Consider the following 6,993-nt stretch of genomic DNA (forward strand, 5'->3'; position numbering starts at 1 on the left):
GGATAGTTATTGTTATCATCACATTATTTGGTGATAGGGTTAACTTTGGAAAGTCCCTTTGATAGGGTTTGGGGTATAGTACCCAGCATCTTGTATATAGCTGTGCTGTCGGTTGCTTCTGTTCTCCCTGGTCTAGGCTTTTGGGAGAGAACATATCAAAGACAGCCTATGTATTAAAAAGACTCAGTCTGTGTTTTAAGAAGTTCTAGACATATCATCAGTTTTTCACCTCTCAGATTAATTAAATAGTGGTTTATATAATGTTTACATTTTAATAGGATTGTACATAAACACCAATCCCACCACCAAAAGACTGTACCATCCCCCACCCATGCAAGCCCCCCCCCTCCACCATGCTGGGAAGCCCAATGGCCACCCTCCCCTTCACCACAGTGTTTTTACATTGGTGCCCTGCTCTGGATTTAATCAGATCCTGCTTTTAATTTCCCTTTCTGTTCTTCTTTCTCAACTTCTGTTGATGAGTGGGGACATCCCAAACTCATCTTTATCTTTCTGATTTAGCTGACTTAACAGAATTCCTTCTAGCTCTGCCCACCAAGATGGGTCAGATAAGGTGGGCTCATTGTTCTTAATAGCTGCATAGTATTTCATTGTGTATATGTACCACAGCTTTCTCAGCCACTCATCTGCTGTTGGGCACCGGGGATCCTTCCAGGTTTTAGCTATTATGAATTGTGCTGCTATGAACATAGATGTACACACCTCTTTTTGGTTGGGCATTATAGAATCCTTGGGGTATATCCCCAGGAGAGGAATTACTGGGTCATATGGAAGGTCTATGTCTAGCCTTGTAAGAGTTCTCCAGACTGCTGTCCAGAGAGGATGGACCAATTCATATTCCCACCAGCAATGTAAAAGGGTTCCTCTGTCCCCACAGTCTCTCCAACATTTGTTGCTGCTGTCCTTTTTGAGGTATGCCATTCTCACAGGAGTGAGGTGGTATCGCAATGTTGTCTTAATTTGCATCTCTCTGACAATCAGCGACCTGGAACAGTTTTCCATAAGTTTGTTAGCCTTTTGCATCTCCTCTGAAGTGAATGTCCTGTTCAGATCCTCTGCCCAGTTTTGGATGGGGTCATTTGCTTTTTTGGTGCTAAGTTTGCTGAGTTCTCTGTATATTTTGGTGATTAGTTTCTTGTCTGATGTTTGGCATGTGAAGATCTTCTCCCATTCTGTGAGGGGTCTCTTTGTCTGTGTGACAGTTTCTTTGGCTGTACAGAAGCTTTTCAATTTAATGTAGTCCCACTGGTTTGTTTCTGCTTTAGTCTTCCTTGCAATTAATTGGGTTTGTTTCATCAAAGATGTCCTTGAGGTTTAGGTGGGAAAGTGTTTCACCAATGTTTTCCTCTAAGTATTTGATAGTTTCAGGTCTGACATCCAGGTCTTTGATCCATTTGGAGTTGATTTTTGTTTCTGGTGAGATAAGGTGGTTCAATTTCATTCTTCTGCATGTTATAACCCAGTTTTCCCGGCACCTTCTTCAACATAGTATAGGAAGCTTTTCCCATAGCAATCAGGCAAGAGAAGGAAATCAAAGGAATACAGATTGTAAGGGAAGAAGTCAAACTCTCACTATTTGCAGATGACATGGTAGTATACATAGAAAAACCTAAAGAATCCAGTAGAAACCTACTGGAAGTTATTAGACAATATAGCAAGGTATCAGGCTACAAAATCAATGTACAAAAATTAGTGGCATTTCTCTATGCGAACACTATACTGAAGAAGAAGACATCCAGAAATCACTCCCATTCACTGTTGCAACAAAATCAATACCTAGGAGTAAAGCTGACCAAAGAAGTGAAAGACTTGTATACTGAAAACTATGAAAACTACACTCTTCAAGGAAATAGAAATTGATACCAAGAAATGGAAAGACAATCCTTATTCTTAGACAATTGTTGAAAGGTTCTAAGTAAAAGTTTACTTAACTAGTTACTTATCAGAAGAAGTTATTTGGAATATTTTAAGGTTTTCTTTTCATACCTATAACTTGTCATTGTGCTCTATTTTGCATTACTTATAAGGTTTTAGTGTTACTATTTTTGACTGCGGTTCTATGTAAATAAAATATTTTTTAAACTTCAGAAACAATTAATCATTCTTGTCTCAAATATGTTTTTGTATGGTTAATTTATAATAGGAATTATCAAATGAATGAATAAACTGATGAAAGCCCCTTTCAGTGACAATCACAAAGTTATATTACTATGTTAAAAGTAGGTGTCTAAAATATTTTTTTTATTTATACTAAGGAAACACTGATAAAAACCATAGGATAAGAGGGGTACAACTCCACAGAATTCCCACCACCAGAACTCCATATCCCATCACCACCCCTGATGATAGTGTTCTTATTTTTTAACACGTAGGAAGTATGGACCCAAGGTCATTATGGGGTGCAGAAGGAGGAACGTCTGGCTTCTGTAATTACTTCCCCGCTGAACATGGTCATTGGCAAGTCAATCCATACTCTCAGCCTTTCTCTCTCTTTCCCTAGTGGGTCAGATTCTAGGAAAGTGTGAATCCAGGACATTTTTTTTCTTTTCCTGACATCTGACATGCAGGTGGATTCAAGTTATTGTCTCGGGAGATGATGTCATGGCTGGAAATAAGACCAGATAGCTGGATCCGGGAAGAGAGTAGCTGTATTCTGAAGTATTCCTGGGATGCCAGTCTTCACTACCTTCCAAGCCCTCCCTCCCAAATTCTGCCTAACCCTGATAAGGCTGTGGGGAGAAAGCAAGGAGCCCAGGCAAAAAGAGTGCATTAAAAAGGCACATGTTTAATTTCCAACAGGAGAGGCCACTGGCTGAAGGTACCAGGTGGCCCCGTACAGTTTACAGTTTACACTTTATAATTTATAGTTTACATACTTCCTTCAGGGGTACACAGAGAGTACATGATAGGGAAGGGTTCAGCTGCTTCCCTTCTGATGTGGGATCTATAGAGTCCTCTGTCAAGCGCTGTCCTCCATGGAGCTGCTCTGGGGCAGGTGGTTGCTGTGAGCTGTGGACTGTGTTGCACTGGTGCTGCCATCTTGATGTGGAGCCTTGGCTTGAGTCATGACCTGGGAAAGAGCAAGGAGGCCTCTTTAGGGCAGCCAAGTCTCCTCAGCAGTGGGGGAGAGGAGGGAACCTGGGGGTGCTAGGCAAGGGGTGAGAACAACTTTAGAGTAATGCAGAACCACCCTGGGTGACAAGCTCCTCAGTCAGTGTGCACACTGCTCTCCCTTTACTGTTGGAGCCCGAGCGCCTGGGGTTCCCCTCTCCTTCTCAAAGAGGAAAATGTTCCTTAATGCTGAGCCCTGCCCACAGGAATCTCTTACTACAGCAACTTCAGACAACAGGGGAGGAAGCCCCTGTGGGACAAGAGACTGAGCAGCCCCCACCTGAGCCCCTCCATCAGTTCCCCCATGCTAGACCTCAGAGATTTTCAGAGAAAATACCAGGACCAGTGCTTGCTACTGAGTCAGAGTGCTGTGTCCTCAGACAGTATGACACCAGGACATAGTTACCTTCCTGCACCCTCTCAGCTACCTTCCACTGTGCCCTGTGACCACACTGAGATGTTTCTAAGAAAACATGAGATAAAGTGATTCAGCCTGTAGTGCAGCAGGTTAAGCACAGGTGGGCGCAGAGTGCAAGGACTGGCTTAAGGATCCAGGTTTGATCCAGGTTTGAGCACCCCACCTGCAGGGAAGTTGCTTCACAGGCAGTGAAGCAGGTATGCAGGTGTCTCTCTTTCTCTCCCTCTCTCTATGTCTTCCCCACCTCTCTCCATTTCTCTCTGTCCTATCCAATAATGACAACATTAATAACTACAACAATCCAAACAGACAACAAAAAGGGAATCAATCAATGAAAAAAAAGAAAACAGATGAAACAAATTATTTTCCATCTCATTGTATGTGCATTTAAAAGGACTCTGCTGTGCAGGTTGAGAGGTCACAATGGGTGCCTTCATTTTTGTCCGAAGATCAAGCCATTGGCTGAGAAGCTCTGACTGAGGCCAGAGAAGCTGCAGGGATGATGTTCCAGTAGGCCAGGGATGAAATCTGCTTGTTCAGGTCAAGATGCTGTGAGCCCAGCATTTCTGAACTCTGTCCCCAAAGAAGTGGTTGTGGGCAAGGGCTGAGATTCACACATCCCCTTCCAAAGTTCTCAGATGTGGACCCATCCCTGGTGCCTGCTCTCAGAGGGTTACCTGTATGTGAGCTGGTCCTCATCTCTGGTCTTATCCAGAGGGAGTGATTGAAACACAGAGTGAGGAGACCTGCCCAAGGCCACACACACCCTGGACTGGGCCTACCCTGCTCACTCTCCAGTGCTGTCTAGTGTAGGGCTTGCTGGTTTAAAACATAATGTGTTTTGTAAGTTTTAATCAAATAGAGATGGGAATGAGAGCTGAAATGAGAGATACCTTCCTGAGGAAACTATGTGGTCTTCACTTGGCCCATGCTGGATTCTCCCTGTGCTAATGGGGACCCAGGTGTCCCTGAGTCCAGAGATGTAGGGTGGGCTTTTTTCCTCCTGCTGCTGCTGCCTCCCTGCTATTCTCCACCTGGGTTGAGGAAGGTCATTGGCATGTTTATTCAATCAGGCTCTGTTCTCCAGTTGGTGGTTGCACCACTCACCCTGCAGAGGGAACTCAGAGGGATCTCTGAGTTCCTCTGAGAACAGTGTTCCCTACTGTGCTGCAACCCTGAGTGGAGCTTGGAATGTTTTTCTCGCACATGTAAATTGTAATGAGTTTACACCTTTAAGTTCAGAGCTAATAATGATCAGGGAATGCAATAGGTACGTACCTTGGTGTTGGCATTGGCAATTCTTCCTTTACTAATTCTGTATAATGTCTGTGCTGTAGGTTGGCTGAATGGATAGATGCTGGTGATCCCAGAGCTGTGTGGGGGCTTCTGTCATCCCCAGTGGTGCTGCCTCACTAGCCTTTGTCACAAGGGATTAAGGAAGGTCATGGAAATGTTCACCAGTTGACAACAGGTAACCCCATCGCTTTTCTTCCTAAAGCAGTACCAGGGGCTGAACATTGTGGGCATATTGGATCAATACCATGGTGGCAGCCACACTCAGAAAGGGTGGGCACCCTTATTGGGTACAGGCCTAGGCTCTCTCCCACATGTGGAAGGCAGGGAGAAGAGGCCTGGAAGTTCCTCACTGCACTCACTCCTCAGGTGCTGCCTGACTGACCCTCCTCCCTCACAGCTCCCCCAGGAGAAGGCAGGGTGGGGCCTCTTCAGTTACTCAGAGGGGTTCAGGGGCTGAATCTCTACAGAGTATGTAATCAGTGACAGTTCTTGCTCTGTGTGGGAATCTTTTCAGGTCCCTCCTTAGTGTGAAGAGTTCCCAGTACCAGTGTCAGGTGTCCATTTTTCTCTCCAGGTCTCTGTGGCAAATTGTTCTATGCTACTCTTGATTATGCTCCACTGCTTGTGTGGAGGCAGGTTCCTGGTGCATGGGAAACTCACCCAGTCAACAGGAAGGGTTATTTAAGTGTTGTACCATAATGAACATATGGAACTGGGACAGTGGAAGTGTGTCATTAGTGATATTAGGAAGAAATATTATAGAACATAAATGACATTTGAATTATTTAATAACTGACATCCATCTTCATAGAAATATTTCTATAACGTGACGGAAAAACACATATACAGATCATCACTCTAGCTCCTGTAATGTCAGGGAATTAACTTGGGAGCAATTTTTTCTCTCCAGCCTCAGCCAAGACTTATCCTCCTGGGCAGCAATTGCCATATTCTGTCATGTTTAAGAGAAAGAGACTAACCTGCATAGGACAGTCATTATATTAGAGCTAGAAATGACATGAAACCATTCACTTAATATATGGAAATAAATGTGCAAGTCCAGAGGGGTTTCTCATGTTCTCAAATTAATACAGTGGCTTAGTTAACTGTCTAGAAAGACTTTACCATCTACATTTTGACCAACTCCATTGTTTTTATGTACAGAAGGTGAACAACTTTGCTTTTAGTGTCTTCATTGCAGTGTCTGTCTTTCTGTCCTCTCTGTCTTTCCATGAGGCAGGCACTCCTTGTATCTTCCTCAAATGTTGCACCAGGAGCAGATGAGTCCTTGGCTCTCAGTAACGGCTGCTGCATGTTCTGATAGGGAGAGATGTGGGTGGCTATGTTGTAGAGTAGGAGGAGATAGAGAGAGGATGACTGCACCTGAGCAGAGAAGACAACTCAGGAATCTGTGTGAAGGCCACTCCTGACCAAGTCAGGGATGCACCCCATGAGGACTCCTCTGCAGAGATTACAACCCTCATTGTCTGTCTGCCCAGGATGCTCACTGGCCAAGTGCTCTGATGGGGTCACCAGACTGTGCATGCAGCTCTGTGTGGGAGCTTCTGTTAAGTAGGTCCCAGTGCCTGGGGTGCAGTGTTTCCCACTGGAACTAAACCTCAGTGAAGCTAGGAAATGCTGATTGTGCTAATCATGTATCATTTTAATGAAGTCTGGAGGCCAGAAAGATCATGAAGTGCAATAATTACCTCCCTGTTGGAATTGTCCAATCTTCCTCTTGGTCTGCTTGTGCTCAAGGGGATCTGAAAGCTGGTGACACCAGAGCTGTGTGGATGCTTCTCTCATCCTGTTGCTCTAACCTTACTATTCACCTTTCTCACCTTGGATTAAAGAAAGTCACTGGCCTGTTGACAATGCCAGGGCTTCCAACCCCACGTGCTTTTCTCTCTAAAATCACTTTAATCAGCTGAATATTGTTGGAATTACTGGCTTCTCTCAGGGTGGAATCCCACAGTCAGCATTGGGCCCAAAGCTCCTGCTCTGGGTGCCCTTCTTGGGTGCAGTCCTTGGGTCCCTTCTCCATGGTGAAGGTAGACTGAAGGGGGCTGGGGGCTCCTCACTACACTTACTCCTCAGCTGTTCCCTGTGTGTGTGTCATCTTCCCACAGCTCTCCCAGAGAAGGCAA

General features: G+C 44.7%; 1 long non-coding RNA gene across 1 annotated transcript in view; it reads right to left on the minus strand.

Annotated features, from left to right (window-relative positions):
• LOC132540438 (uncharacterized) overlaps nucleotides 1–6,645 on the minus strand; it is a 267,441-nt gene extending 260,796 nt beyond the window's left edge. Inside the window, exon 1 of the long non-coding RNA XR_009551624.1 lies at nucleotides 6,556–6,645. This is a non-coding gene — a long non-coding RNA (uncharacterized LOC132540438). The remainder of the gene's footprint in view (nucleotides 1–6,555) is intronic.
• Nucleotides 6,646–6,993: the final 348 nt, after the last annotated feature.

Source organism: Erinaceus europaeus, chromosome 9 (assembly GCF_950295315.1).
Source record: "Erinaceus europaeus chromosome 9, mEriEur2.1, whole genome shotgun sequence".
Classification (NCBI taxonomy): Eukaryota; Metazoa; Chordata; class Mammalia; order Eulipotyphla; family Erinaceidae; genus Erinaceus; species Erinaceus europaeus.